Below are 9,842 nucleotides of genomic sequence, written 5' to 3'. Positions count from 1 at the left end.
ATTTCTGCTTGTAATTTCTGTTTGCCCTAAAGAGCCATTACCCACTGCCCCACATGCACCCTTTACCACCCAAAATGAAGCTACCACTCTCAGAATGAAATTAAGTTTTCCCATATTCTGCCAAAGAGCCCACTTTCTAAAAGAAAAAGCAAACTAGAAAGTTACTTGGGAAAAAAAGAAAAAAATAATAACTTTGAAGAATTTTTGAAAGTTCCTTTTGTGGTTTTCTGTGTAATAAGAGTTTATTTGATAGAATACGTGCCTGGTTCTCCAAGCAGCTTCTGGATAAATTTGTCTTGGTGTTAAAGGCCTGGATAATTTGCTACAATGCAGCAAACCTTTGGGTGGTCCCTTGGTTCTCTCCTGCCCATGACATTCCTCCACCATTAGTCACTTTTTCCTCCAAGGAACATCATGGCGGATAAAGAGAGGGAAACTCCCATAGGTTGGCCAGTAATGACTGATGGGCCCAGCGATGCCAACTTCTCAAACTGATGAGGTTGCCTTGGGCACATCCATATTAGCATTATGCTCAGAGAAAGAAGTAAGAAATGGAGAAAGCAGTCAGGTGTCCCAAGGCTCAGGTTTAGGCTCATCTGCATGACACCTTCTCTAGCTGCCATGTGTAAAAACCATTTCTGCTAAGGTGTATGTTGGTGGCGGGGCAAGGACAGCCCTTCTCCCCGACCCCCCACAGGAAGCCTAAGGCGAGCTTCTCAATGCATGGGAAAGGGAAGGGAAGAGAAGACAGAAAGCTAAAAGTGGCTTCTCCTTTTAAATTGACATACCCCCCTCTCTCCACCCATCTCACAAGGTCGTTGCCTACAACTTCCTCCAGGGGAGTGACCGATAGAGTGCCATGCCTGGAGTCAAAAAGACCTGAGTTTAAATCTGGACTCAGACATTTAGTAGGTGTATGACCCTGGGCAAGCCATTTAACCTCTGCTTGCCTCAGTTTCCTTATCTGTAAAATGGGGTTGATAAAAGCACCTAGCTCCCAGGATTGTTGTGAGAACCCAAGGAGTGATAGTAATTGCAAAGCACTCAGTACGGTGCCTGGCACACAGTAGGTGCTATATAAAAGTTAGTTATTCTTAAGAACAGAATTAGATCATATATTTATCGGGCCACTTCTCAGCCTCTGGTGGAAGAGAGCCCAAGGCTTCTCCCCTTAAAACATTGTGTCTCACCAGAAGCCATCATTGAAAAAAATTCAAACCAAGAGATTAGTCCGACCAAGAGAGTAGCAGAGGCTGCCTTATGACCTTTTCAATGCCCTAGTAGTCAATCAAAAAGTCTTATATTCACATCGTAGTTCGCCAACTGTCACCAGGGATGTTACAGTGATGGAGTGTTTGCTAATGCTCTAATCCAAATCACCCCAAGTCTCCCTGAAGCAGGCTCCCAAGAGGCTTCCACGTGGAGAGTTACATCAGCAGCACTCTGGGTGTGCTCCCAAACACTGAGCTCGTCATCAGTCCCTGTCGCACTCTCATCCTTGTTTGAAAGGTTTTCCATCCTTGACAAATCCAATGAACTGCATGTTTGGAACGTATTGTCTATGTCCTCAGTCCGGAACACTGGAGCCTCAGGGTGGCATGATCACTGCTTCCCCAGCACCACACAGGAAGGAGTGTCAAAGTGGTCAATGTGTCAAGTTCATACATTCCCACATGTACAAATGAAAATGTAGAAACAAAGACATAACAAGATACAATTCCTACACTCAAGGGGCTTATAGTCTAGTTAGAAACTGAGAAAGCTGATTCATTGAGGACCCTTACTTTATTCCAATCAGTATTCATCAATTTGATGTGATTCCGTAGGGGTAGTGATTATAAGTTAGTTCTGAATATCAGGTCTCAGAGCTGTGAGGTACAGACTGAAACGTCACTTGTTTAATCGTCAGAACCCAACCAGAGGCCTGTCACCCTTGTTTTTCCTCGTCATGGTGACCAAGCCCAGTGTGGTGGAGGTGACTCAACTACATGGAAAATCCCCCAGTTTTCTTTTTGTGCCTCTGGACCATTCTCTCTCCTCCACCATGAGCAGGTGACCATCTTATGACAATTTTATGACCACCTGTCAGTGGAGATGTTCCTTGATTCCAGCCTGTGACCCTGCTGATGTATTGTTTGTTTATTTTGGCCTATGCATTAGATATCAACCAATGGAATTATTCCATATTTGATACAGCTGCTTTTGAATGTCTAGATAGCTAATGCTATAAAAATAGGGCCCTGGAAGGAGGGGGTGTCTCAGATCATGAGGTCCACTTCGTTAGCATGGACCGTGGATCCTTTAATAAAGTGCCATTGGCTCAGAGCTCTGCCTCAATCCCCCACAAAACCTAAATAAAAAGTTAGCTAATAGGGGCAGCTAGGTGGCTTAGTGGCTAGAGCACTGGCTCTGGAGTCAGGAGAACCTGAATTCAAATTCAGCCTCAGATACTTAATAGCTTTATGACCCTGGGCAAGTCACTTCACCCCATTGCCTTTTAAAAAAATAGCAAATGCTAAGTGCCAAATGAACACCACCCACAGTTGGTATTTCTGATATGATGGGGCACTTACGGAAGAAATGATACTTGAGCTCAGGTAGGCCTGGAAGGAAAACCTGGACTCCAACAAGCAGAGAGGAGGGAGAAGGTAATTTCAGGCAGAGAGAACAGCATGAGCAACATGTGGAGAACAATGTGTGAGGAAGACAGGCAGCATGGTATTGAAAGGGTATTTGGGCAAAGGGGATGGTTTCAGAAAAACCTGGGAAGAGTTATATGAACTGATAAGAGGATGAAGTGAGCAGAACCAGAAAAACATTGTAAACAGTAACAGCAGTATTGTAGGGATGATCAACTGTGAAAGACTTAGCTACTCTGATTAATACAATGATCCAAGATAACTCTGAAGCGCCCGTGATGAAAAATGCTATCGACCTCCAGAGGGAGAAATTGGAGTGTTTTGTTCTTGTGCGGTTGTGTCTGACTCTTTGTGACGCCATGGACCATGATACCCCAGGCCCTTCTATCGTCCACTATCTATCCAAATTCATGTTCATTGTTTCCACGACACTATCTCTCCATCCCTTCCCCTTTTCCTTTTGCCTTCAATCTTTCCCAGCATCAGAGTCTTTTCCAATGAGTCCCATCTTCTCATTATGTTGCCAAAGAATTTCAGCTTCAGCTTCAGTGTTCAGCTTCCCAGTGAATAACCTGAATTAATTTCTTTAAGTCACGACTAATTTGATCTCCTCTCTGTCCAAGGGACTCAAAAGTCTTCTCCAGCACCGCAATTTGACAGCGTCGATTCTGTGGGGTTCAGCTTTCCTTATAATCCACCTCTCACAGCCATACATTGCTCCTGGAAAAGCCATAGCTCTGACTGTGCGGACCTTTGTTGTGAAGGTGATGTCTCCACTTTTTAGTGCGCTGTCCAGATTTGCCACAGATTTCCTTCCAAGGAGCAGGCATATTTTAATTTCACGGCTGCAGTCGCCATCTGCAACGATCTTTAAGCCCAAAAATATCAACTCTAACAGCGCTTCCATTTCTTCTCCCTCTACTTGCCAAGATCTTGAGGTTTTTTGGAATGTGAAGCTCCAAGCCAGCTTTTACACTCTCCTCTTTCACCCTCATCAGATTGAAGTTTATTTTTTTAACTTGATTTTTTCTTGATTTTTTTTTGGTAACATGGCTAATATGGAAATACGTTTCGCATGACTTCACATATATGATGGGTATTATATCGCTTGCCTTCTCAGTGGGCAGCAGAGGAGCTGGAGAGAGGGAGCAAATTTGGAACTCAAAATTTAAAAATGAATGTTACAAACACATAAATAAGTGAATGAATGATTGATTTTTTATTAATTTATTTTTTATTTTTGGTTTACAACGCTCAGTTCCACAAGTTTTTGAGTTCTAAATTTTCTCTTCCTCCCTCACCTCCCCGCTTCCTCCGCAACACAGCATGTAATCCGTTAAAGATTCCACATACGCCTTCGAATCGAACTTAGTTACATAAGTCCAGTTGTAAAGAAGAATTAGAATCGATGGAATGAATCATGAGAAAGAAGAGACGAAACCAAAAAAGAAGGGGAATAAAAGAGAGAGAGCAAACAGTGTGCCTCAGTCTGCATTCAGACTCCTTAATTCTTTCTCTGGATGTGCCTGGCTTTTTCTGTCATGAATCTTTCGGAGCTGTCTTTGAATCTTGTATTGATGAGGGCAGTCAAGTCTATCAAAGTTAGTCCTTACAGATACCGTGTGTCTGCAGTCATGTATGATGTCCTCCTGGTTCTGCTCCCCGCACTCAGCATCAGCTCATATAGGTCATTCCAGGTTGTAACAAAGTCCATCTGCTCCTCATTTCTTATGGGACAATAGTATTCCACTACATTCATGTACCACAAATTGTTTAGCCATTCCCCAATGGATGGGCATCCCCTTGATTTCCAATTCTTTGCTACCACAAAAAAAAAGCTGCTATAAATATTTTTGTACATACTGGGCCATTTCCCACTTGTGTGATCTCTTTGGGATGCAGTCTTAGAGGTGGTATTGCTGGGCCAAAGGGTATGCACAATTTTATAGCCCTTTGGGCATAGTTCCAAATTGCTCTCCAGAATGGCCCGATCAGTTCACAACTCCACCAACAATGTAACAATGTTCCAATTTTCCCATCTCCTCTCCATCATTTATCATTTTCCTGTTTTGTCATGCTAGCCTGATTGATTTTTTTTGAAGAGAAAGAGTGTTGGACTTGGAATTAGGAGAGAACTGAGTTTAATGAACATAGGCCGGCCACTTAAGCTCTCTCATCCTCAGTCTTCTCGTTTGTAAAGTGGGCATAGTGACACATCTAGGACTTACCTCATGAAGTTAGCTCAGTGAAGAGCTCTGAACTTGGGCTCTGCACTCGCTGCCATTGTGACTTTGTGCATGTTGTTTAATCTCTCTAGGTCTTAATTCCCTCATCTGCAGAGTAAAGGAACCTGTGAGGAAACACGTTGCAGCGGGAAGAGTCCTGAACTTGGAATCATGATCTGAGTTTGAGTCCAGCCTCAGACACTGACTAGCTGCGTGACTCTGGTCAGGTTGGCTTAGCTGCTATCTGCCTCAGTTTCCTCACCTGTAAAATAAAAGGGTTGGATTATATCAGTGGTAACCAAGCACTTTCAATCACATGCACCTATCAATTAAAACAAAGGTTTTTTTGAGAATGCGTCCTCCATATGTGTATGTTTACCCAAACTTCACAGAACAAATCCCCCGGTAGCCCTGACTGAATCCAGACTTGATTGTGAAGTTTGGATTCAGTCACAGGGCCACACTTGAGGACCTAGAAGGCCAGACGTGGCCTTAAGGCCACAAGTTCCCCACCCAGAGTCAAACGAGAGGTGATTGAGTAAATGAATGAACGTATAAAACAATCATTTACCAAACCATTCTTTTGTGCAGAGTACTCTAGTCAAGTGCTGGGCATACCAGTCCACCCCAGGAGCAAAAGCACTTGCAGATCTTCATTCCAGCCTTGAAGCACATCTGGCTCCCCCGGACTCACCTTCTCTGGGGTTCCATTTCCCTATCTATAAAATGAGGAGTGCTGTAGTACAAGGTTTCTCAAGTGATCCTGTCACTGTCTTTCCTTTCCTTAACTTCTCTGTGCATCAGCAATACAGTGGGTCAGACGGCTATCGCTACCCCGAGATCCCAAAGATGCTTGAAGATGAACGAGAGGGTTGTGTGGAGAGCAAGCTCACTGGGTGGGAGTGGGAGTGGGCATGGGAGGAAGAAGATAGGGACAAGGAGTCAGTCTTGTTTTCAAGGGGTATGTTTCATCTGGATTTTATACAAACTGATCATGTTTGTTGTGTCTGTTTAGAGTCGTGCGTGCATGCGTGCGTGCATGTGTGCATGCGTGCGTGTGTGTAGATTTGCTTTTTCTAATCTTTTGTATTCTCTAGTGTCAGAGGTGGGATTAGAACCCCCTTTACAGGTGTGGTGGTAATGAGGTTTAGACTGTGTGAGTGCCCTTGAACTCCTATTGAATCTTCCCACAAGATGAGGCATTTACCTGGGGCCATAAGCCTGTCATTAGCGCTAGGCCCAAATCTCTAGACTAGGTTGCTCTTAACCTATCCTAGATCTCCATTGTCTGGCTAGTTTCCACCCTTGAACCTACCAAAGTGCCTAGGCCCAAATCTGTTACCCTTAAACTAGCCTAGCCCTACATTGTCTGTGGTCTCCAGGTAGCCTTCAACTACTTCCCACCCTTAATCCCATTCTCCTGGTTCCTGGAGTCTTATATCATCCCAGTCCCATCAAGCTCCTCCTTAGACTCCTCCTCAAGACCTTCCCTAAACCCCTCCTCCCATCACCCCAGGACCACCTTAGATCCCTCCTACAATCTTTGTGTACATAAGTTTCATCTTGCCTCCATGAAGGTGCTCAGATCCCATCTACCTTAGATGGAATCTGGCCCACTTGTGAAAACAAGCATCACAAAGGGTGAGGTTTCTTAAGACAACCCAACATGGCAAACCTGTAGCAAACTTTGTCTCTCTTTGGCTGTGAGAAGGCTTGAATTGCATTCACTCGAGCAGGACCCGACATGTTGGTATTTTGGGGTCTTGAGCACCCCTAAAAACATATAGTTCCCTGACCTCTTCAGTGGGGCTCCCAATCCTGCCATTTCCACCAGTCATCTTGATCTATATCTTGCCACTGGACCCAGATGACTCTGGAGGAGAAAGTGAGGCTGGTGACTTTGCACAGCCCACCCTCACTTAAATTCACTTGCAAGTCATAACATTACCTCCCTGAGGTCATGGTCCTCTAAGAGAAGGAAAGGACAAACAACAACCACTACACAAAGCTCTTCTCTTGGGTTTTAAAGGAATGCAAAGGAAGGCCTAATGAAGAACTTGGTCCTTTGCCTGGCTCCGGAACAGCAGTAGTGGGGTTTTAGATGGGGAGAAAGGTGTCAGACTTGCTTCCTGGATCATTGCAATAGCCCCGTAATGGCTCTTTCTGCCTCAAGTCTTTCCTCTCCTCATCTATCTTCCTCTAAAGGCCACAAGTTCCCCACCTATCTGTCTTCCTGCTAAAGTGAAATACCTAAAGCACAAGTCTGACCACAATACTCTCCTACTCAAAAAGTTCCAGTGGCTTCTTAGTGCCTTTGGGATAAAATGTAGACTCTTCTGTCTGACCTTTAAAGATGAGGGTCTTTAAACTTGGATCTTATCTACCTCTTCAGGCCGATTACATTTCACTCTTTGATGCTCTCTCCCTCCATCTCTCCATCTGTCAAATTGGTCTACAGATCTACCTGCTATCCCAGGTCTATAACAATCCATCTTCAGTCTCTGTGACTTTCCCATGCCTGAAACACACTTGTTCCTTACCTTTGCCTCTTAGAAACCCTAGTCCTTTTAAAAAAAAATTAAATATTTTATTTTTTCCCAATTACATTAAAACAATGTTTAGCATTCGTTTTTTAAAATTTTAAGTTCCAAATTCTTTCCCTTCTTCCCTCCTCTCCCCCTTCCCTGAGACAATAAGCAATTTGATACCTAGGTTACACATGTGCAATCATGTAAAACTTATTTCCACGTTAGTCATGTTGTGAAAGAAAACAGACAAAAAACAACATGAAAAATAAAGTGAAAAAATGGCATACTTTGTTCCGCATTCAGACTCCATCGGCCCTTTCTCTGGATGTGGAGAGCATTTTTCAGCACATGATTCCGTAGGAATTGTCTCGGATCATTGCATTGCTTAGAAGAGCCAAGTCATTCACAGCAGGCCGTCACACAGTGCTGCTGTTACTGTGTACAATGTTCTGGTGGTTCTGCTCGCTTCACTTTGCATCAATTCAGAGCTCAGCTCAAATGCCACCTTCTCTGAGCTTTTTATGATACAGCTAGGTGCCACAGTGGTTAGAGAGCCTGAGCTTGGGCTTGAGATGAGCTGAGTTCAAATTCTGCTTTAGACACTTGCTAGCTGTGTGATCCTGTGCAAGTCACTTAAATTCTCTCAGCCTCAGTTTCCTCATCTGTAAAATTGGGAGATAATAACGGCATCTACCTTGTGGGGTTGTTCAGATTAAACGAGGTGACACATCTGAAATGCTTTGCAAACCTGAAAGCTGTGTTAGCTATGATTATTTCCTGACCCTTATCGGCTTCTATTTCCTCCTCAACCCTCAAACCCTTCTTTTTATTAAATTTGTATGTATGTTTGTACGTATATTTTACATTTACTCACACAGATGCATTGTATGTAAGGTCCTTGAGGGCAGAGATGGCTTAACTTTTGTCTTTTTATACACACACACACTGTCTGGCAAATAGTAGACATTAAATGCTTGTTGGTTGATCTAGCAAACCAGTTCAGATACATGAAAGAGAAGAATCACATCACACCTTTTGAAAAAGTTCTTGGGACCGTGATAAGGCCAAACCATACTTCCTCTCTGGGTATCGGCTTCTTCATCTTTAAAGCAAAGAGGTTGGGCTAGATGGGTTCTAACATCCTGTGCTTCCAAGTCCTGAGTCAGACTCACTAAGTGTGAGATGTGGGTGCATCCTCTATAAAATGAGGGGGTTGGAGCAGATGGGTTCTAAGTCCTCCTTCCAGCTCCCATGTTCTGTGGTTCTAGACTTCCAAGATTCTAGCTCAATGAATGTTACCACATTTCGGAGTGGAAGAGGATGAGGGTTTTGTTGAATTGCTTCAGTTGTGTCCAACTCTTGGTGACCCCATTTGGGGTTTTCTTGGCAAAGATACTGAAATGTTTTGCCATTTCCTTCTCTAGCTCATTTTACAGACAAGGAAACTAAAGCAAACAGGGTTAAGTGACTTGCCCAGGGTCACACAGCTGGTAAGTGTCTGAGTCTGGATTTGAACTCAGGCCTAGCACTCCTGTCCATTGTGCTACCTAGCTGCCCAGGGTAAGGGTTACTGCAAGGGGCGGGGGGGGGGGGGGGGGGGGGGGGTGTGGAACCTGCAGCCTCAAGGCCACAAGTAGTCTTCTAGGTCCTCAAGTGCAGCCCTTTGATTGAATCCAAACTTCACAGAACAAATCCCCTTGATAAAACACCCTCTGTAAAACTTGGACTCAATCAAAGGCTGCACCTAGGACCTAGAAGACCATATGTGGCCTTGAGGCCACAGGTTCTCCACCCCTGGGTTAATGTCCATTAGGTTCCCCTCTTTGCTAAGAATCTCAGAAGACTATGGCAAGGGGGTGGGTTGCGTTACAACCACCACACCTCTTGCACCTCTGGGACCATTAAGGCTTCAAGGTGTAGTGGTAGATTTCCATCTGCTGGATGAGGACACCATGACGAAAGAAAGCAAGTCATCCCAAGGCCACAGCCTGACTTTTAGACATGGGCAAGCATCTATGGCTGAGTCTAGGGCTCTGTCCCTAGAGGCATCCTGACCCACTAGCTTGATGTGGACAAGAGAAAGTAGGAATGACAAACTGAATTCTGTACAAAAATAGTCTTGGGTACAGGCAACAACAGAAACTACGTAGACCCCAGCGCTTTGGGAAATGGTTTATTCAACAACCCGCCAACATATGACTAAGGAAGGGGAGAACTGGGATTCCACAGACCCACCCAGCAACACAGCATCTCACTACATCAGGCAAGATGGAAGGAGAGACTGGGCTGTCCTACAATCACAATTTTTAAAATCCTATTTAAAGAGCAGGTGAAAGCTGACAAAACATTTTCCCCACAACCTACCCTGTGAGGTAGGGAGTGCCTTAAGTACTACTACCTCAGTTGAACATTCAAGGAAACTGAGACTCGGAAAGCATAAATGACTTGGC

This window comes from Trichosurus vulpecula, chromosome 7, assembly GCF_011100635.1.
Source record: "Trichosurus vulpecula isolate mTriVul1 chromosome 7, mTriVul1.pri, whole genome shotgun sequence".
NCBI lineage: Eukaryota > Metazoa > Chordata > Mammalia > Diprotodontia > Phalangeridae > Trichosurus > Trichosurus vulpecula.
The sequence above is the reverse complement of the archived record's forward strand: the minus strand, read 5'-3'. Positions refer to the sequence as shown.